Consider the following 23440-nt stretch of genomic DNA (forward strand, 5'->3'; position numbering starts at 1 on the left):
CCAAAAAAAGAAATCGCCTCTTGCACAGCAGGATCAGGATCCAAAATATCTTTATGAGAATTTTTTTAAATAAATTGTCTGGAGTCTTCCAGATCAATATTTCTCAGCCACTATGACTCACAGAGGAGTTTGGTGCCCTGTCTTCCTTTCCCCCCATTGCCCTTTGTGCTTTGCTACCCACACTCCCAAACACTCTTTACATCAGAAGCAAGGACCGGTTCCTGGAATGGTAGGATTATACCAAATGCACAGAGAAAGAACCCAATCACACTCAGGTCTGAGTTTCAGAATTGACCTACAAGACCCACAACATAAGAAATAGTCATGCACACCAAACGTTTTTATTTTAAGAGCTGGGTTTTTGAGTTTCAATAGACGAAGCCGATTGAAGCACATAAAGTTTATGACATAAACAACAGATTGGGAAAAGTACAGCTGAAAACTGAATTACAGCTCTGCTGACTAAGGTAGGAAATTAGGAAAGGAGAACCATAAAGTCAGATGGTGATGCAGATCTTCAAGAAAGTTCTCTATACCTTGCTTTATGGCCACCCTGAAGCCAAAGGCGGGAGGAGGGGAACTGATAGAAATTCCAGATAGGTATATGAGAGCAGGGGAGGCTGGGATTCCTCAAAGAAGCCTGGGAAGTTGAGAAACCTCAGGCAGAAGTCACCTTTGCCAGCACAGTGTGGCAGCCAGAGAGAGGAAATGGCAGGCCCCTGTGTCTCAGCCCCAGAAAGCTTCTAAAGATGTTCCCTTGCCCTCTTACTTCCCAAGGGAGCAAAGGACTGCGAAAACCAGGGAGCCAGAAGGCGAGCTTCTAAATCAATTTGAGTTTAACTTGCCAGTGTGTGGACCAACAACGAGACACAATGGTGTGACTATATACAGCTGAAGCAATGCTTCAGTGAATAGACAATGAACACGGAGGACAAGAAGCCCCTCCCCTCTAATTCACTGACAATACCCAGCCCTCCCCTACATGTTCAGATACAGCCCCAGGGAGAATTTACCCCTGGTTGACTAAATTTGAGTGCCTATCATTAGGTGGAATAAAGACTCAATTTAGAAATTAAGTGGAGTTTTTTTTTAAGTTATATTTTTTGCACACCTAAGTTTGTGGATAGTGAGAATTATATACTTGCTACACTATATTAACAGGAAAATCATAATGGTCACATAATAGAAAATATTTTAAAAATCTTAATATCCTGATGAGCCTGGATGGATTCTCCTTGGTAGATTACTCTCTTGGTTGCGCAAGAAATAAGCTTGATAAAATTTAAGTAAGTATATAGACATCTCAAGGTAATTTTTATCTTATTATTCTTTTTTTTTTGTAATGATCAGGTCTTTGTTAATATGAAATTATTCTGGTCTAAGCACCAAAAATGAAAAAAATAAAAAATAAAAAACCCAGAAAGTAGAAAAAATGAGAAGCAACTAAAATCATGGTGCAGTCGGCGAAGGAAAAAAGTAAGAGATCCCAATCCATAGCTCAGAATCTCATAACAAATGAACACCACCACAGTGATCTTGAGGACTTGAGAACAGTGAGCACTTGATAAACGTTTGTGAATAAGGAGCTATGTTTCTAAGGTGTATCCAAAATCCCCCATGATTTTCCTCCTTCCCATTCCTCTCCTTATTCCATGAAAAGAAAGTAACATTTGAGCCCTTTTAGTTATCACTTCAGGTTCTACAATTCTCAATATTTCTATTTTTATCCATGGGCTAATTATTTCATTTATCCATCCATCCACTCAACGGCGATTCATTGAATGCCTGGTAAGTGCCAAGCACTGTAGGGTAGGGAGATGCTGGAGGGAGAAGCAACCATCTTAAATGAAAGTATCTCACTGAGTGGTGACATTTGAGGGGGTCCCTGAAGGAGATGAGGAAGTGATCTGGTGACAAGCATTCCTGGTGGAGTAAACATGAAGGGTAAATGCCTTGAAGAGGAAGCTCGCTTGGTGTGTTCACGGAAAGGCAAGGACACCAGTGTGGCCGAGGCAGAGAGAATGTTGGCGAGAGAGCAGTAGGAAATGAGGTCACAGAAGTAATGGGAACCAGATTGCAAGGCCCTCAGACCACTGTGAAGACTTTGGCTTTTCCTCTGGAGGACCATACGCAGAGGGGTGACATGATCTGAATTACATCTTAACAGGACCACCCTGATTGCTGGGTTGAGAACGGATCGAAGGGAGGCCATGACAGCAACGGACAGAGCACTAGGAGGGCTGAAATAATTCAGGTGAGAGATTCTGGTAGTATGGATGAGACTGATACTCATGGAGGTAATAATAAATGATCAGATTCTAGATATATTTTAAAGATAAAACTAATATGATCTATTTATGGATAAAATGTAGGGCGGGATAAAAAAAAAAAGAGCCAAAGATGACTCTGAATTAGAAGAACTAAAAGTCTGCTGTTACTATAAGCTAAAAGGAGGAAAACTGAAGAAGAAATCTATCTGAGGGCAAATATCAGACACTGTTAGGCATCTGAGGGGAAAAGTCAAGGAGGCAGTTGCGCATGGACCCAGGCTGGGGATATAAATGGAGGCGGATGGGTATATTAATGGATTTAGACCCACAAGGCGAGGTGAGGTGATCAAGAAAGTGAGTGTAGATAGAAAAGAATTTTAAGATCTGAGCCTTAGGGAATTTCAAAGATAAAAGGTCAAGAAGATGAGCAAGAACAAGCAATGTGGCTTCATTTGACGTAGGAGTAAACAGAAGAGGGGATAATCCTGGAAGTATCGGAAGGAAACTAATCACTTAGGAAATGACATTGATATTGGCTGCTGGTTGCCCTTTGAGCATCTTCTACTCTTTAGTTTTCATTGGAATAGTCATAAGAGGTGTGAGGAACCACAGGTAAAACCCAGGACCTAACTAAGCAGGTAAAATTGATAGGAGATCTCTGCCTAAAAATGGAGGTCCAGGGGTGGTTCAAGTCGGTTAAAAATCTGCCTTCAGCTCAGGTCATGATCTCAGGGTCCTGGGATCGAGCCCCACATCGGGCTCCTTGCTCAGCAGGGAGCCTGCTTCTCCCTCTGCCTGCCACTCCCCCTGCTTGTGCTCTCTCACTCTCTCTAATAAATAAATAAATAAATAAAATCTTTAAAAAAATAAAATAAAAAATAAAAAGTCACAGATTGCGAGTGACCCCATGTTCCTGACAGAAGCAAATTCCTCTCTGGAGGAATGTTACTTCATCCAGGTTGCAAAGAACGTCTGTAGATAACATTCCACTGAACATGATGCCACATTGAAAAATCATGGAGTACGTGACAAAACAAGGACTCCTGAGCAGAAGTCAGTAGAAATGACAGACGGACCTAGAAAGACTTCGGACGTTCACATGTTTTGAAAATGCACACATTTAAAGAAATGTTTTCTGGCTTACAAATGGTCCATTTTATATTTAAAGAAGTAAAGAAGGGCATGAAAATTATGATTAGGAAGATAAAAAAGACTCATAAAAACAACCAAGCAGTTTGGAAAAGCACCAAATAGAACTTGTGGAAATCATGTGAACACAATCATAATTTTAAAACTACAATCAATTAAATAGAAAATTAAATACCTCTGAAAAGCAGATTGAAGATAGAGTTAAAGTCATTACCCAGATGCAACACAGAAGGACAACGAGCTGGAGGGGGGAAGAAATAACAGGGGATAGAGGGTCATAGAAGATCTACTATGTACTTAATCAGAGTTCCAGAAAAGTATAAGAGAACGAGAGAGACGCAAAATTTGGAGGCAAAATGGCTGCAAATGTCCAGATCTGATGGGCAAGATTCAGATTCAGGAATTAAAATGAATCCTAAGTCGGATAAATAAAAAAAGAAATCTGCACCTACACCATTACAGTGAAGTCACAGAATAACAAGGCAAAGGACAAGATCATAGAAGAAGCCAGAGAGAGAGAAGAATGTGTACGTTAAAACGAACAGTTGCCGGGGCGCCTGGGTGGCTCAGTTGTTAAGCGTCTACCTTCAGCTCAGGTCATGGTCCCAGGGTCCTGGGATCGAGTCCCACATCAGGCTCCTTGCTCAGCAGGAAGCCTGCTTCTCCTTTTGACCCTCCCCCTGCTTGCATCCCTTTCTCGCTGTGTCTCTCTCTGTCAAATAAATAAATAAAATCTTTAAAAAATTAAAATAAAATGAACAGTTGTTACACAGACAGGATACAACGGAATCCAGAAAAGAGCAGACTAGTGTACACTAGTGCTAAGAAAGAAAGAAAGAAAGAAAGAAAGAAAGAAAGAAAGAAAGAAAGAAAGGAAGTCTGCCAGCCCTAGAGTTATATAGCCTGTGTAAATTATATTTAGACCAAAGCCAAAATAAAGACATTTTTGGACAAACCAAAAACAATGAGAAATTTCACAATCAAGTCCTTATTAAGGGAAATAAATCAATACCTTGCAAAAGAGCTTCAGACAGAATAAGGAAAACCCCAGAACAAAAATGAGACAGAAAGTCATGCTAAGCAAAGAAACTGGCAAACATTTAACAAAATCAAAACATTTCCTACTGTGTGAAACAAAGGATTGAAGTATTGGGTCGCCTGATTGGCTCACCTTGGTAGGTCATGTGACTCTTGATCTTGGGCTTGTGGGTTTGAGGTCCAGGCTGGGCGCAGAGATATCACCCCAGAGAAATCCACATATAAATTATTGGCATTAAGGTTTAGCAAAGTTGCTGAATACAAAATAACTAAAAAAAATTAATTACATTTGCATATACTGGCAGCAAATAATCAGGATATGTAACTTAAAAATATTATTTACAATAGCAAAAATGGTGGGGGTGGGGAGGGCAGTAAGTAGTGAGTGAGGCACTGAAGATCACAAAGAAAAGAGATTCAAGAGATAATTGAGTGTTTTAAGCCGTTCAATTTGCGGTAATTTGTTGTGGCAGCCCCGGGAAATTAATGTACCCTGTTTGGCCACAGGATCAACCACCCGGAAGTGGGGGCTGGGCTTTGTTCAGAATTCAAGATGGGACTGTTGCCTGGTAACTGCCAGGGTGAGCAAACCCACCAACTGGATCCAGCCTGGTTCTCATCCACCATTAGGGACCCTGGCCTCGGCACAGTGGCTTCCCCAGGGCGGACCCACTTGTTAGGGAGAAGTAATGGGCATGACAAACAGCCTTGTTGGGCACAGGGAGACAAAGAGTGGCAGGGATGGGCCCCCTGCTCTGGTTCTCACCCGGGGTCCCGCCATTCTGCACTGTATAGTCGGAGGTCTGCCATTTGCCCCTATGGGCACCATTGGTCTGTGTGCGCGGGACCTTTTTGCAAAATGAGTTAGCTATTGGACCCTGAGAGAGAGAGAGAGATAATTGACTTCAGAGAGAAAGAGACCACGGACTTCATCGTAATGATCAAAGGCTGTGGTCAAAGAGGATGATTGTATTTAAGATTTCAGAGTTGAAGCCACTCCAGGTGCTGACAAGAGCTAGGGTGTGTCATCAAGAAAGCCGGTGGCTTGAAGGAACCAGAAGCACCAGCAAACTAATCATTTCCTTGTAGGACCCAGAGGACTTGTCAAGATGTTTTGCACGTTTTGATCTAGGTCAATAAATATAGCAAGATACTTTTCTTCCCCTTTTACTGTAAGAAATAAAAACATGTTTGATTTGTATTTATTAGATTACAGTGCTGCTCAGGAGCGTGTCAGGTGGGGCAGGCGGGGAAGGTTTAACCACCACCTCCCACAGGCAATTCCTAGACATAACCACTGAGGTAACATCGGGGTGGGGGGGGGAGGGACAGGAAACATTTCCTTCCCAAACCGACATATTTAAATAACAAATCAATGTATCAGCTACAAATTTGGGTGTGTGTGTACATTTTGGCAAAACGCAGTGGGTCAGACTATATGAAATTGCCATTTATGTGGTCAAATTAGTCAACGTCAGCAATTTCATGTGATGGAATCTAGTATTTTTCTGGGTTTGCCAAATGCAAAATCACTGACCAAGCTGAAAAGTTTGGTTTTAAAGATAAAGGGGATGGAATGTTACAGACTACTTCGGGCTTTTACAGAGAAAATAAAAACAAGCACAGCTCTTTAAGTGCCAATTATATTTTGCTATTATTGCCAAGATGATTCTATTAACTACGTTAAGAAGCTATAAAGTAAAATATTTTGCAGGTTACTTCTTTAGTCAACTGGGGTAGATATTATCTCTTGACTAACGAGCGAGGGTTCATGTGATTATAAAATGCAGTAGTATATTAGTGTGGTTTAAATGCCCATCATATGCTATATGATATCTAACTGGCATAGATTCTAATTCCGATGTTGTTATGTAGGCCTTACTTCTCTATTAAAATTGGAAGTGTTAATTTGCCAGTAATCACTCCGCTTTCTCCTACCGCCTCACTCAAAGGACAGGCCCTTACTGCATGGATAAAATGTAGTAGTGCATTTAGTGCTAGGCCATGATTTTAAACCTCCAGCTGTTTTACTGGTTGTGTAACTAAAAATAAGATAATGTTATGCTGGGTAACCATGGCTTTTGTAGGCATTCACATTTTACAAATCACTGCACAGTATGCAAACCGTTATATTTTTTAAAATGCTTCGATCCCAGCCTAGGAGTGGAACACTTCCATTATTAAGGGAGAGACAAGTCTAGTCTGCTAGACTGTGAAGTGGATTGAATCCTGGACAGGGAAGCCAGTGGGCTGCATTTATGCCGTCCGAGTAATTCCTCGCTAATCTCCTCCCTGCAGCTCCGCTGGGAAAAAGCATTCCTCACCATCAGTGATGTAGAGCAGGATCTCGAAAGGTTGGCGGGTTATTTTGGTTTTTAAACTTTTATGTGATCCGGAAACCTGCTACTCGTTCAAATAATGCAAACCAAAGAACAATGTATTGAGCAAACAACAGTGCACAGAAATCATATGCCTCTCTACACAGGCTTATATTAAAAATAAGGGTCACAGGAAAGAACTTTGCTGGTTCACATCATGCAAACACATAAAAGCCCTGTGATATTTATACTTCTGTGATCTAATCAGAAGCCCAAAGCATGCTGTCTTTGAGTGAATATTTGTTTTGCATGAAAGCATTGATAAATAAGTGGAACTGTTCTGAGCTGCATTTTTACAATGGCATCTTCTTTCCGAAATACCAGTCGTTCAGAACAAATGCTCCTGGAGCATATTACTCTGCTTTGACACAAATACTGGCGAGGACTTGGTGAGACTTTGCAAAGTACTTGGAATTGCGTTCAAGGGTCTCTGATGATCTATAATTTCCCTAAACACCACATCCTGGGGAGGATGCCAGGTTTGTGTACAGGTACTTCCGGCTCATATAAATACGGCAGTGGGGGAGACCGGTTTCCCCAAGATCAGCCAAATATAAAACAAAATGTCTCTCATTAGAAGCGCATACATGTCCAAGAAATATGAACTGGTTTTTAGATCCAGATTTTAAGTAACTCACTTGTAACGACCAAATGAGTAGTAGGGAGGCTACCTGGAGAGGCAGATACAAGAAAACATGCTGAAGTCTCCAGTCTCTATTCAAACACTGATGGAGGGCTGAAGGAGGAGAAAAGGGACTTGGGAGGGTGGATTTGAAAAGCAAACCTTGACAAATAGGAAATGGAATTAAAAGCTCCATCTGTGAGTTTCTTTTCCTGTGGGGGGAGAGAGAGAGTGCGTGCATGCAGTGGGGTGGAAGGGGGGAGAGGGAAAGAGAGAGAATCTTAAGCAGGCTCCACACCCAGCACGGAGCCCAATGTGGTTCTCGATCTCACGACCCTGAGATCATGACCTGAGCCAAAATCAAGAGTTGGTTGCTTAACGGACCGAGCCACCCAGGCATCCCTCCATCTGTGAGTTTTTAAGACTGGATTTCTATAGGGGGTTGCTAGAAGAAGGCTATAATTACTGATTCTGTGAAGAAGAAGAAAAATGAAGCTTCAAACAAGACGAGTCAGAAATCTAGAGTTCCAGGGAACTCAGAAGAATTAAAATGCATAAAACTCATTTTTTTCTTTCCTTAACAAGTCTCTCATCCTCTCCTACGTGAAGGCTGGGACCCTTCTCCTCTCGCACCTCCATCTTTCCCCCTTGCATAGGCAGTGTCTGGAACTCTGATAGACGCCATTGTGGGTCTCCAACTGAGGCCGGAGTGGGCAGGCCCATGTCAGGCTACCATGTATCTCCTGCTGGGTTTGGGTCAGGATCTTTAGAGCTGGAGGGAACTTTGAATCCACCAGATCCAAACCTCTGACCTCATGCACAGCGATCTGTGACCCAGAGATGCTAGATGACTTGCCTAAGGTCACAAATCTAGGAGGCCGTGAATTAAGCCGAGGCTTTTTGAGCCTAGGAGCTGTATCCAAGCTGCCCTACCAGACCGTCTGTATCTTCTATTCTTACCACTTCTAAAAGGCAATTAAGAATGAATGAAACTCATTCTTTAAAATGGCACATCTCCTTCTCACAATGGGCAAAATGAAAGGACAGAAGGAATGATTATGTCAGGCATGCTTTGGCTCGGGGCGGCAAGCACAGAGTGGGCAAGGCTGAGGGGACAGGAGGCGGTGGCCAGGCGTGGCCATGCTGACCATGTGGCTGGCAGAGGCCTCGGCTCAGGGGCCAGACCATCAAGCACGATCCCTTCTGTTTGACTTGCTGGATCACTGAGTCACCCCTCTCTTTTCTAGCTGACTCCAACTTCATCTGAAGGGTGTGGTGAATACTCCCAGGCCTCAACTGAGATTTAGCCTTTATTTTTTTTTTCCTTAGAGAAAGTGAAGGACCCAAGGGATTGCATCTGGGATTTGGTAGTTCTTCCAAACCTTTATGAAACCTACACCTTGGGGCAAACTTACAATATTTTACTACACATATGAAGTTAGTTTTTGGATTTTGTTTTTGTTTTTCAATGTCCTAAGGAAATCCTAGGGCCTTTGCAAGCATTTTCAAATAATGCCAAGTTCTTAAGATTACTTTCTAAACTCCGGGTAATTCTGTTCTATGTAATTATGCCCCCAATGTCTTCACATTTAAAAACGTGACTTTTACCTTATAAGAATGAGACAACAGACATGATATGAAGTCATCCAGGTGTGTTGATGCAATGTCTTCCCATCTCTACCAGCCCCTAGATATGGCCCTTCATTAATGGCCAGTACAGTTCCTCGGATGCAATGTTCTCAAGGGAGCATTGTTCATTTCCTGTTGTTTCCTAGCTCACTGAAAGCATGTCACGTCTGCCCTCTGCCCTCACCCCAGTTTCCCGGCTGTTCCATGTCTCTGCCTAATAACAACATATTAATTTATTTGTTGCGTCAGTTCTGTTGCTGGAAAAGTATTGCAGAGTAGATAACTTACTGAGGAAGGCACAAAGCACCTCCTTTTCTCCAGCATGGTGACAATCGCAAGTCTCTCGGCCCATCTGCAATCCGGTTCTCCTCTCTGGTAAACTCCCAAATGCTCTGAGGCCCCTCCTCTCCTCCTTCCTTACCTAGGCCAGGCATTCTGGAAACAAGAAATGCCAGAATGACTTCTCCTTCCTCTTCCACTCCCCTCCACAAACTTATCTTCCTCAGAGAAAAAAAAGCCTTTGACAAGGAAAGTCTTCAATAAACAAATAAAGCAAGACCTTTTTTTTTTTTTTAAATTTCAAGTCATTAAGAAGTGGATATCACCTTCCAAAGGTAAATGAGAATTAGGATCCCCCCACCCAACTCTACTAAAAGACATTAGTAGCTGCGAATCGATTGGGCTAAATTGTCTCGTCCCATTTTCTGTACCACAATCTAGGAAATGTAAAATTGTAGGGGTAGAGAGTGAAAACAGATGTGCCTTGGGAGACGGATTCAGGCCTCCTTGGCTGGCGGGATATTTCTGCTGGAAAAGGGGCAGTTTAGTGAGGTTCTCAGAAGGGGTGACCAGCCGTAGGATTTTGCATCAAACCTGTTTATGTGTGTAACACTCCCACTTTTGCCAATTACAGAAACCTGATAGTCACTGCTGTTTCTTTTTTTATTATTATTTAATTTTATTATGTTATGTTAGTCACCATACAGCACATCATTAGTTTTTGATGCAGTGTTCCATGATTCATTGTCTGCGTATAACACCCAGTGCTCCATGCAGTACGTGCCCTCTTTAATACCCATCATCGGGCTAACCCATCCCCCCACCACCCTCCCCTCTAAACCCCTCAGTTTGTTTCTCGGAGTCCATAGTCTCTCATGGTTCATCTCTCCCTCTGATTTCCCCCCCTTCATGTTTCCCTTCCTTCTCCTAATGTCCTCCATGCTGTTCCTTATGTTCCACAAATAAGTGAAACCATATGATAATTGACTGTCTCTGCTTGACTTATTTCACTTAGCATCATCTCCTCCAGTCCCATCCATGTTGATGTGAAAGTTGGGTATTCATCCTTTTTGATGGCTGAGTAATATTCCATTGTATATACGGACCACATCTTCTTTATCCATTCATCTGTTGAAGGGCCACTGCTGTTTCTTGACAACTCCTTTAGCTAGCATCTCCCGTTTCTTATGTTAAAAACAGACAAATAAGTAAATGAAGTTGTGTTCAAACCCCTTTGTGGTTGTGTTGTGTTTCTGTCTGCTTCCTCTGAAGATACTGTAGAAAAGCAGCCCATTAACCGTGCCTTGTATAGCTGTGGAGAAACTCTAGTCTCCAGACATTGGCTCTTAAAAACATTTCTACTGCTTCAACATTTTAATATCTTATTATTGTTTATACAAATATTCCTTAAATTGGAAATGCAACTCGTTGTTTGCTGCACCCACAAGAAACTGATGTGTTCTCTTGCTTCTGCTTCAGAAACAAGGAAATGAGAGCCTAGGCAAGCAGGATTAATATACTTCTTTTTTTTTAAGATTTTATTTATTTATTTGACAGAGAGAGACACAGCAAGAGAGGGAACACAAGCAGCGGGAGGGTCAGAGGGAGAAGCAGGCTTCCCACGGAGCAGGGAGCCCAATGTGGGGCTCGATCCCAGGACCCTGGGATCATGACCTGAGCCAAAGGCAGATGCTTAATGACTGAGCCACCCAGGTGCCCCAGGATTCATGTACTTCTGATTCCTGTTTCACAGATTCCTAAAGGACAACACAGACTGGAAAGAACATAGGCTTCTCTTTTTGGGAAGCAGGTGCAGCTGGGTCCCAGCCCAGTCTTGCCCAGGCTTTCACTGGCTGTGTGATCTAAAGCAAGTTACTTAACTCCTCTGAGCTTCCAGTATTGCTTCAATGTATCCACTTTTTTAAAGTCAATAGGATTATTTGTGGAAAATAATTAGCATAATATTAACAGATGACAGCAATTATTATCATTATGTCCATAAAAATAAAGGAGGCAGAGCTTCTAGTCACAACTGGTTTAGTTACTCTGCTGGAATTGGCTGGCTTTCCATGCTGTGTGTCATAAAAAATTGGAGTCCTAACCAACTACTTTTAGTGAAAGCATTTAGAGAGATGATTTTGACCCCATTCAAAGGCACTGCTCAACATCAAAAAAATAAACAATCCAGGGGCGCCTGGCTGGCTCAGTTGGAGGAGCATATACAACTCTTGATCTCAAGGTTGTGAGTTCAAGCCCCAGGTGGGATGTAGAGATTACTTAAATAAATAAAATTTTTAAAAAAAAGAATGTTTAAAAAACAACAATCCAATTAAAAAATGGGCAGAGGATCTGAATAGACGTTGTTCCAAAGAAGATATAGATGGCCAACGGACACATACAAAGATGCTCAACATCACTCAACATCAGGTCAGGGCAAATCAAAACCACAACAAGATATCACCTTACACCTGTCAGAATGGCTAAAATCAAAAAGACAAATAACAAGTGTTGACAAGAAGGCGGAGAAAACAGAACCCTCATGCACTGTTGGTGGGAATGCAAGCTGGTGCAGCGACTGTGGGAAACAGTATGGAGCCTCCTCAAAAAGTTGAAAATAGAGCTACCATATGATCCAGTAATCCCACTACTGGGTATTTACCAAAAGAAAACAAAAATATGAATTCAAAAAGATATATACACCACTCTGTTTATTGCAGCATTATTTACAAAGGCAAAGATATGGAAGCACCCCAAGTGTCCACCAATGAATGAATGGATAAAGAAGATGTGAAATATATATTACACAGCTGTGAAAAAGGAAGAGATCTTGCCATTTGCAACAACATAGATGGACCTAGAAGGTATTATGCTCAGTGAAACAGGTCACACGGAGAAAGACAAATACCGTATGATCTCACTCATTTGTGGAATCTAAAGAACAAAACAAATGAACAAACAGAAAATTAGTTTGTTCTCTATAAATACAGAGAACAAACTAATGGTTGCTATAAATACAGAGAACAAACTAGTGGTTGCCAGAGGAAAGGGGAGTGGGCAAAATGGGTGAAGAGAAGTAGGAGATACAGACTTCCAGTTATGGAATGAAGAAGTCATAGGGATGAGAGGCACAGCATAAGGAATATAGTCGATGATATTGTGGTAGCATTGCATGGACACAGGTGGGAGCTACACTTGCCGTGAGCGTCGCACAACCTATAGAGAAGTTAAATCACTATGTTGTACACCTGACACTAATGTAACATTGTGTGTCAACTATACTCAAATTTAAGTTATTTTTTTAAATAAGACACCCCTCATCATCTCCTATTAAAGTAGAAAAATAGCAATGCATCTGGAATACAATGTCTTATTTACATAATAGAAAAAAACACATGGCTTCTGTAATGAATATTGCTGATTTTTTTTCAAAGCATCCATTCTACCTAATCCCAAGTTCAGTCCTGAAAATTGGGTGTCACCCTACCCCGTTGCCAGGGTGGATCCTGGTTGCTCTTTGTCAGTCAGTTGAATTATTGGTTCAGGTATGAGTATGTAACCAAAGCTCAGTTAATCATAGAGCTCTGTCTTGGATTAGGTTTAGTGACTGGAGGAAGAGGAATTCTCTCTTCTTCTGGGAAGGTGGAGCTTGCCCACAGAAAGCCAGGAGCTGCTAGTGCCATTCCCTCCTCTGAGAGAATCCATGAGAATGAAGCCAACCACGAGAGAAGGGCAAAGCCAAAGTAATCTCAGAGAAATGAAGCCAGAGAGCTGATCAAAGCACGCCTGAAAGTTACCAGAATGTCAGACTTCTTCAATTTCTTCAACAAGAAATGTCTTTAAGCCCATTTAGAATGGGGTTATAAGATATGTGTGGTCTAACTTATCGTAACTGTGAAGGCTTTATCGAGATTCACTATTATACCACCACCCACTATCAGGGGTTGATGTATAGAACCCCAGTATAGATGTTTCTCTCTCTTTTTTTAAATATTTATTTGACAGAGAGAGACAGAGAGCACAAGCAGGGGGAGCAGAAGGAGAGGGAGAAGCAGGCTTCCCGCCAAGCAGGGAGCCTGTGTGGCTGGATCGCAGGACCCTGGGATCATGACCTGAGCCGAAGGCAGGATGCTTAACCAACTGAGCCACCCAGGCGCCGCCCAGTATAGATGTTTCTGCAGCTCCTGAAAATTCAATCTTAAAGACATCACGTTACCATTGTCCTTTAAGCCTGAATCCACATAACAAATTTACTCTTTGAATGGGACATTAGAGAGGAACAATGCTCAGTTCTAGAGAATCTACACACCATCATTTTTCAAACTATGAGACCTGTAAACCAACATAATCTCCTTTTTACCCACCTGTCTAGAAGAGCAATGATAGATAATGCTGGCAGGTTTGGTGATGAGAACTGCAGGGACCTTGGCGCCGTGTGGAAATAGGAAGACAGAGGACGCTGAGAACACCAGCCGGGTCTCCGACACCCGTGGGCATCACGGGTCCTGATCACGCTCGAGAGGACCGAAGGCTGAGATGGAGAGTGAGTGCACTCAAGGTTGTAAAACAGCTTGGACTGCATCAGGCCCAGAGTAGACCCTTAATAAATAGCAGTTCTCTCCTGGGGCAGCATTTCTAAAAACAAGCAAGGGAATCACCCACCTCAGATCTCCCTGAGGAATCCAGGAGAGTGATTGAGAAGGAAAATTCCTGGGCCTCAGTCTCAACCTACTGCATCTGATTTAGGGTGGCCTTGGGAAATCTCTACACCTAATGAACTCCTCCACTGCATCTCCTGTGTTCTAAACTCCCTGAACTTGCTTGCCCATAAGACTAAGCCAGAGTCCTTTGAAATAGACAGACCACAGAATGCCCCATCCCAGAACTCGTGAATCGGAATCTCTAGGGGAAGGGTATAGGAATATTCATATTTGACACGCATCCCAGGAAATTCTTATGATGGTCATTTAGGAAAAGCTTCCCTAGAGGATACTAGAAATCCATTGGCAGTAGAGTCCAGGCTCTTCTACCCCGACTCTGTTGAGCAATAGAGAAATCCTGGGGTCACATGACATGGAAGATGCAGCTAGGTCTTCAGATCCAAGGTCCCTTAAGATGGTGAATAACCATAAACTTCCCGCCGCTGTCAGGTACAATCCCAGGACCATGATGGTGCCCAATATCAGGGCCAGCTTCCCAAAGTTGGTAAACCCAAGCCATGTGATAGGAGACCCTTGCCTGCAATGACCCTCAGGTTCCCGTCTCCTCTCCCTCCCTCATCACTGGGTCTCAAGCCTAGCTGCTTTAAGTCGCCTGAGGATCTTCAAATAAAGTCGACATAGGGCTCCAGTTCAAACTAATTAAATCAAACTGGCAGGGGCTGGGCTGAGTGGTGCTGTTTATTGTACCTCCTTCCCCAGTCTAGCTGATTCTCCTGTGCAGCTTGGGAAACACTGCAGAGTTGTTACCTCTCTCTCTCTCTCCCCATAATCTTCTCTGTCAACTGCCCTGCCTCAGCATTTTTATTTAAAAAGAACCTCTTTAACTGTTGTTGCACATGGGTGTGGGAATACATTAAAATGGCTTAACTGACTCATTAATTCAGTCAAACAACCAGTGAATTCATTTTTAAAATATCCAACATATAGGTGAGTAGGCTTTTTTTTAAATCCTTCCTCAAAGATGGAATATAAATCATAAGGATTTCTAGCTCCAGAATTACGCATGTACTTATCTCTTTAGTATTCAGTATTTATCACTCCCAGAGGGCGGAAAAACAAATCTAAGGGGCCAACCTTGGCCTTGCACCTGACTGAAGTCTTCACCCTCCGCAGATGTTGGTCATGTACATGACAAGCCACACTTGCCCAGGAAGTGCTCCAGGCACTGTGAACTGTACAAGAGGGCAGTACACTGGAGAGGGTTTGGAATCACCTTTCCCTCCCCACAAGAAAATATTCTTTTTAATTGGAAACAGTGCAAAGAACCCCAAAGGCCAAAGTTTTACATCGCAGTGTGCATCATTAGGAGTAAAATTCTCGATCAGTAACTTTGAGATCACACTGAAGGGAAATTCAGTGTTTCCAAAAGGGTTTTTTTGAGGCCCTTCATCATGGGACACACTCAACATGAGCCCACACTCTCACCAAAGTGGCTACTCTGCTCCAGCACACGGCAGTCAGAGTCGTGAAGGATCAGTGAGGCATGTGGAAGGGTTTGGTGGGAGGAAATTAATAACACCAACTCAACTACAGTGGGGAAAAAAAAAAAAAACAAGCTCTTAGGAAGTAGAGTAGAAAACCCTTTAGATGACCATGTACTTTACAAATTGTTTATAAGCATGACCCTGCATGTGGTGGAAAGAATGGTGGCATTTACAGAACGGGATCCCTAGACTCCAAGCCAACTGTAACTTGTACTGTCTCTGTGACCTCAGGCATGTCTCTGAGTCCTTCCAAATCTCAGTGTCCTCATCTGAAATAGGAGGATGGTTGTACCCAGCTCACTGGATTGTAATGCAGATCCCAGGAAATAACATGGAAGAGTCCTTTGAAAATCACCTTTGCTGTACAAATGTAGGATGTTATTATGATTCCGTGGCATAACAGCACAGTTTAAAAGAAGGCAAGTCTTTTCTCAAGTACAGTAGGGCATCTAGAAAAGGTATAGTTATACTCCATGTTGTGAAAACTTTTAGCTGAGAACTTTGAGCAATTAGGCACTCCCGAGTAAATTGAAGGACATGGTGAACTTGGAGAAGGTTCAGAAAAGAGCCACAGAGATGATTAAAGAGATGGAAAATCAAAACCATGCTCAGGAGAGGTTAAAAGAACCAAGTTCATTCAGCTTAGAGAAGACAAATCTACAGGGTAATTTAATAATTGTTTACAAGCATACACAGCCTGGTGTCCAGCTGTTCTTTCCAACGGACAGGGAAGAAAGTTCCGTAGACCCTCAGCTCTGGCAGATTGGACATGTGAGATTTCAAATGATTTTGCATGACTCTGATGGCTCATGACATATAATCGATAATTTTTCTAAGCCATAAATTTTCTAACCACGGGTGTGTGAGTGAAAACCATTAGCTCACCAGTGACTGAGTCTCTCCAGCCACCCAACGTCGAAACTGCAAGGGAAATGTGTTGTTCTCCACTAATTGTCTTCCACATTGTAATTCTCAAAACTAGCAATAATAATAGCTACCTTTGAGTGTTTACTGTGGACGCAGTGGTTTGCGCTAAGAGTTTTATGGGAAGTATTCCATTTAATGGGTGGATAAGTTAAGAAATCTGCTTGAGGTCACCCAGTCAGGAAATAGAAGAGGCAGGATTTTAACCCAGGTCTAAACCAGAATTCAAATTCATAGTCACTGTAGCAAATTTCATTTGTGATAAATGGCCCCAAAATAAAGTCACCACCCAGTGCTGATGAGAGCAATAAATGCAAAATGAAGAAGTCAATAAAGTGATGATTCTTACCAGAAACCAAAAGTTTCACAATGTTTCTGGAAAAAATCAGTCAAGGAACTCACACACACACATAAAAGGGATATGAAATATAATAACATATACCTAAAATGTGGGGAGGATAAGAGTAAAGAATGGGTTCAAACTTCAACCATCATCAACCTAATATAGACTGCTACATGTAGGAGAGATTATATACAAACCTAATAGTACCTATATATCAAAAACCACTAATAGGGATGCCTGGGTGGCTCAGTTGGTTAACCATCTGCCTTCAGCTCAGGTCATGATCCCAGGGTCCTGGCATCAAGTCCCGCATCGAGCTCTTTGCTCAGCCGGGAGTCTGCTTCTCCCTCTCCCTCTGCCCCTCCCCCCTGCTCATGATCTCTTTCTCTCACTCTCTCTCAAATAAATTAATTAACTAAAATATTAAATTAAATTAAATTTTAAAAAACACTAATATGCAAAGAATGAAGAGAAAGAAATCCAAACATATCACTAAGGAAAATCAGCAAAACATAACAGAAGAAAGAAAGAAAGAAAGAAAGAAAGAAAGAAAGAAAGAAAGAAAGAAAGGAAGGAAGGAAGGAAGGAAGGAAGGAAGGAAGGAAGGAAAAGACAAGAAAGGATCAAAGAAAATCTTCAGAAACAACCAGAAACCAAAAGTTGCATTGAATGTGGATTTGGTTGACATTTATGACACAGAGTAGACCAGCTGAGATTTTGACATTCCACTCTCCGTTGCACTAGCACATTTGGAGGTTCTCTACATCTACGGCCTTTATCCAGCCTTCCAAGACCAATCCAAGTTGGACTCTGATCATTCTTGCCAACGCTTGTCTAGGGAACTCTCCCCTTCCTGCAGTAGCCTGTGCTTGCTGTCTGCACAACAAAATTAAATCATCACATACGATCCTGCTTTTTGTCTATTTCACACCTTCCCATATTCTCATCATTTTTTCACTGTCTGATTACAGTACCTGTGTTTTCTGGGTACATTCTCCAGTTCTTTTTCACAGTGTGAGATGAACCAGACCTGAGTGTTGTTGGTCTGTTGGTTGGTACTAAGAGCCAAGGCAATTCTGTACTATTTTGAGCTGTTACCCAGAGAAACTGGGTGTAAATTCACTGGAAGTGGAAATTAGTAATCAGACCCAAGAGAAAACCAAGTCCAAGACCAGAAGCTCAATATCCAGATTCAGTCAGTGAGAAGCCATCATCAGGAAATGAGGCAAGAAGCCAAAAGCCAAGGAGAGGAAGAATGGAGGTTGGCAAGAAAGAGCAGTAGGACTTGCTGCATAGACCTCAACAAACCAATGATAACAAGATTCACTCGTATTGGGACACACGGCATGGAGGACGTTTGCCAATTGGAAATACAAGATTGGGCCAGACTTATGTTCTTATTATGTTCTGTTTGTTTGGAAGGGGAGATGATGACATAAACCATCTCAATACAATGTGCTCTTCTACAACGGTGGTAAACACAAGTGTGCTATGGGATCACAGAGCAAGAGCCATCAGAGGGGCCTTGGTAGAAATGATGGGGCTTAGATTCAGTTTTATTTATTTTTATTTTTATTTTTATTTTATTTATTTTGTGAGAGAGAGAGAGAAAGCTCACACACACATACAAGTGTGGGAGGAGAGGCAGAGGGAGGGAGAGACAGAATCTTAAGCAGACTCCATGCCCAGCGTGGAACCAGACGCAGGGCTCCATGCAAGGCTGGATCTCATGACCCTGAGAGCACGATCTAAGCCTAACACAAGAGTTGGACACTTAACTGACTGAGCCACCCAAGTACCCCTTAGACTGAGTTTTAAAGGAAAGCTAAGTTGGTTAAGCATCTGATTCAGCTCAGGTCATGGTCTTAGGGTTCTGGATTCGAGCCCTGTATTGGGTTCCATGCTCCATGGGGAGTCTGCTTCACCCTCTCACTCTCCCTCCCTCTCTCCCTCTCTCTTAAATAAATAAATAAATAAATAAATAAATAAATAAATAAATAAAATCTTTTTATAAATAAATAAATAAATAAAGGAAAGCTAAGTGAGAAACAGGAGGAAAGGTATTCTCGGAAGAGAAAGAGCATATGCGAGACCACTACCATTGGTTCTAAAGGAAATTCGAAAAGCTAAAGGTCAGTGTGATAGAAGTTTTGGAGGAAATAAACTTTGAAATATGGCTGAGACTTAGAACATGTGGGCTAAAAGCCCAAGCAGAAAAACAGAGGCAGGAGTAAGTTCAACATCCAAAATCAGACTGGCATTGGAGGAAGATTCTGAATGCTAAAATGGGAAACCTGATCTGAAGCAAGAAAGAGCCCCTGAATGAAAGAATCTCATAGCCTGCAGGAAAATTATCAGGTGAGCATATACACTGTGGACCTGCTGTCAGCAAAGAGGCCAACTAGGGAGTCAGTCACCCAGTCACTGGCCAGAGCAGGGACTGTGAAAAAGAAAAAAAAAATAAAGAATTCAAAGGCAATTTGTCAAAACAACAATAACAGGACCTGGAAAGAATTTGCAAAAAGTTAAGAGTAAAAAAGTCAACAAAACCAGGCATACTCGCTGAACCCCTAGGAGAATCAAATACAACTGCTCTGGAAGGGAGAGCAGCAGACGGGGTCCCAATATCTTCCAATTAGAGGGAATGAGAGAGCTGAGGAGGAAATTATGGGTCTTTCTGGACCTAGAATTCTAGGTAAGCTGCCCCCAGACAATCAGTGATCAGTCCCATGGCCTCTAGGGTCATCTGTCCTCTTGGTTGGCTGCTTATAATATCATAAGGAAGGATACCATCATTACATTATCTAATTATTAGAAATACAAGAGGCAGAAGTGGCTGGTCCTAGAACCCACGTTTTGAAACCATAGACCCAGGTTCAAGTACTCGCCTTGGAAGCACTAGCCATGTGACTTGATCATGTGTCAGTCTCCTCATGTTAAAATAGAGATAAGACCACCACACGGGGTTGCTGTGAAGAGGAGCCAACATGAGGAGTTTCAGACAACTAACAATGGCCCTCTCTGCACCTGGGTGGGGATTCTGGGCAGGACTAAGGCCAAGTAACCAGACCAGAAACACTACACCAGTGAGGACACGGAGTCCAAGCAGGTAGCCAGAGTCTTCCTTAGATCTCTGGGGAAGTTCATATGTGTTGAGTCTTTCGGGCACAAGCAAAGTTTTCTGTGGGACTAATATTTGATAAGGGTGATCTACAAACAGTAGGGAAGTTCTACAAGAAACCAAATGGAGGACATGGAGAGCGCTTCAGAGAGAAATCTTACAGGCCACAATTAGGCAGGATGGATTTTATTTGCTTTTCCTGGCAGAAAATAACTTTAAAATCAAGTGAGTGTGACAGATACATGGAAATATCTATTTTATAGATGAGTTAATATATGATTAGGACTCCTTATTTAGAACACATCCACTTTGTGTACTCATAATGAAAACAGTATTTGCCTTATATTGAATGAATTTCTTCAAATATCAATATGCCGTGCAATCACCCTCGATCCTCGAAAGGAGAACTTAAGAGCACGTCTCCTCTCAATGACGTGAAAATCCAGGAAAAGGGCCTAAGCAAATTCCCACTGCTATTACTGACACCTCTCATTTATCCACTTAGGGATTATCTATTGTAAGATTTCTTCAAAGTCCTGTCCCAAACTTCTGGGCTATTTCCTGCCACCATGAGTTTATGTACCATTGAGAAATACTAACATACTTAACACATTTAGTAAAACCTAACTAAGAAGTTTTTCCTTAAAATTAAGTGCTGTCTTCCAAAGCCAAATCGAAATCATTATTTAAGGCCTATTTTTCTGATGACTTTATCCCACCAGTATGTATAGTTTAGAGCCCACCCATCAGGGCAACTGGGCCACATGTTTTATTCACTAAGGTATCCACAGTCCCTAAGAGAGTACATGATACACAGGGGATACTCAACAAATATTTGAGTGAATGAATGAATGCACATTTGAATGAGAAGAAAATTCAGTGTCAGAGTGAAATCAGCAAGAAATTGCTACCGTGTCTTGGTTAGAGTTTCTTGGAGAAATTCCTTTCTTCCCAGGACCTGCGATGTGCCTATACACACAGTCAAGTAAATACTATTGTGAAATGAGACTTTCTCTCTTAGGTCATCAGGCTGTTCCATAAAGTATTTAAAACCCTAGGCCTTTAGCGATAAAGCTTGATGATGCAACTGGATTATAATATAACAGTTGGATTCAGGCACCAGTGATATGCTTGAAATGTAACTATGTGGTTGGTTTGTAAAGGATTCGTTGATGATATGTGAAATAACTGGTTGCCCCTGATATGATCAGGCCACCAGCCCCTATGATCTAGCCTTCTTGATGAGAATGAGGATTATGTGCAGCTGGTTCCATTAGGGAGCCTCTGGCTGTCTTCCTACAAGAGCCTAAGGCAATAATACAGGTAGCCATAGTTGCACCTGTTGGGACTGGCTCCTAGAAGTACTGTATCTCCTTGCATTGGGTAATAAAGGACTCTGCTTTCTCCAGGACCAATGAGCTGTACATATGCTGCTCTAGCCTGTCCCCAACTCTTATCTAGAATGAAAAGAAACTGTAACCCTTAACTCCCCTAAAGATCCTCAACACCTCCCCACCATTTCCCCTATGAGTCTCAAGAAAGTAGATTTGTTTTATTCTGAGAGTCTATGTCTCTATGCAAAACCCTGTTCTCTTGAAAAAAAAAATTGCTTCAGTTCTGTTTCTGGAACTAGAAAAAGCAGCCTTTTGTTGAACAAATATACAGAGGGATATAGTCACAGTTGCCATGCCCTCAAAATACCATCAACAAATATTTACTGAGGATAAGACACGGGGCTAGCTGCCATGAAGAAAGGATGGAAAATGAGCACTTCTTCTACAGATCTTAAAAGATGCAGATTCTTTATCTGTAGCAAAGCCTCATCTAGCCCATTCTTCATGTCCACCTGATAAATGTTGGAACCCAGAACAAGTTTGTGACAGGACTCCAGTGTTCTTGGCTGCAATGGAAGTAAGACTTTAAGACTGACAGGCAGATAAAGCCTAAGAAATCAGAATAAAACTTTATAACCAAAAAATGAAAAATGAATCCAGCTCCCAGGGAAATGAGACACAGGAGGAAGCTATGAGCAGGCTGGGGACTCCCCCTCAAGTCCAGGAGGGTCTGGAGACATGGGTCTCTCCCTGCGTGAGGACACAGCTTGTGTTTGGTAGAAATACTTTGAGTGGGATGCCAGGGAGTATCATTTAAATTAAGCCTCAGATTCTGGAACTTTCCGAATCTCTCACCCTCTTCATTTCCCATTTTCTTACCCTGACAGGGAGTGTCTTTTAATGGAATGAGATATTAAAGTTAATGCAAAGCTATCAGTGTAAAAAGGAGGCTTTGTCTTGTAGGAGCTCCCCTCTGAGATTGTGGGAGGGCTGAGCCTGGACACAGATACTGCCATGCTCCTGCACAAACCATAGTCACCGTGGTCACCACCAGAATGAACCTAAGGCCCTGGGGTAAGAAATGTGTGGAGTAAAAAGAGGAAGGGATATTAGAGGGGAAAAGAGAGTCTCCACATTTTTTCTGAGGCAACTTTATGGGAAAAACAATGAATGCTTTGCATTACCCTCAGGTGTGCTCTAGATCAGGGGTTGGCAAACTATGGCTCACAACCAGTTTTTGTCAATAAAATTTTATTAGAACACAGCCATGATCAGTTTTTATGTATCATATATGTCTCCTTTTGTGCTACAGGAAGAGCTGAGTAGTTGTGCTAGAGACCATATGGCCCAACAAGCCAAATATATTTACTAGCTGGCCCTTAACAGAGAAATTTTGTTGACCTCTAGTGTCAAACATTTAAGAAAACTGTGCCAGCCCCTTTTGTACCTTTTGTAGGAAAAGTAAGATTACTCCAGCATTCTCCAGCTTTTTCCTTACTGCCTTTTCCCCGTTTCTGAAATTGCTTCTATCTCCCCTGGTCTCTCTTCATTTCCACCAGGCCTAGGGATGGCCGGCTGTGCACTCCTGGAGCTGTGCCCACCTGCAGGGATGGGTGACATGAAGGAGAGATTCAACACTTTCTTCAGAAATGAAACAGAGTGGGAACATATTTTAAGAAAAGCGGCCAACTGTCAACTCTTCTGTCAACACTGAGAGTTTATGCTTTTCTCCAATGTCCTTCAATAATCACAATAATCTGCACAACACTGTGTCTCTGAATGATGGGGGTTTTTTTATAGAAATAAAAATAGCCAACATCTATTGAGCTTTTTACGTGAACTATCCCAGTGGGTACTCATGTAGGCTCTAAGGTCTCCCAGCATCACCATTTTCCAGATGAGCAAACTGAGCAACTTCCCCAAGGTCAGAAACACAAACCACTCCTGAGCTACACCCTCGACCACCATATTATACTAGTTGCCTCAGAAACATGAGAAAATGAACTTAACTAGAAATCGAAATAAAAACTAAATTTTCATCAGACATTCACTGTTTAAGCATCTATCAAATGCTAACTGGGAAGGACAATATTAATTTTTATCTATATCAATCTATGACTTTTCAGATAAATACCTTCTCTGAGACTTTTT

General features: G+C 42.0%; 1 long non-coding RNA gene across 1 annotated transcript; it reads left to right on the forward strand.

Annotated features, from left to right (window-relative positions):
• The first annotated feature begins 2070 nt into the window (after positions 1 to 2070).
• On the forward strand, positions 2071 to 23111 carry LOC112838378 (uncharacterized). The gene is made up of 3 exons (XR_003211963.2): positions 2071 to 2254; positions 13735 to 13905; positions 22849 to 23111. It is a non-coding gene; the product is annotated as an uncharacterized lncRNA (long non-coding RNA).
• Positions 23112 to 23440: the final 329 nt, after the last annotated feature.

The sequence above is a fragment of the Callorhinus ursinus genome, unplaced genomic scaffold, assembly GCF_003265705.2.
Source record: "Callorhinus ursinus isolate GAN/ISIS: 27379988/994484 unplaced genomic scaffold, GSC_fseal_2.0 scaffold26, whole genome shotgun sequence".
Lineage (NCBI taxonomy): Eukaryota > Metazoa > Chordata > Mammalia > Carnivora > Otariidae > Callorhinus > Callorhinus ursinus.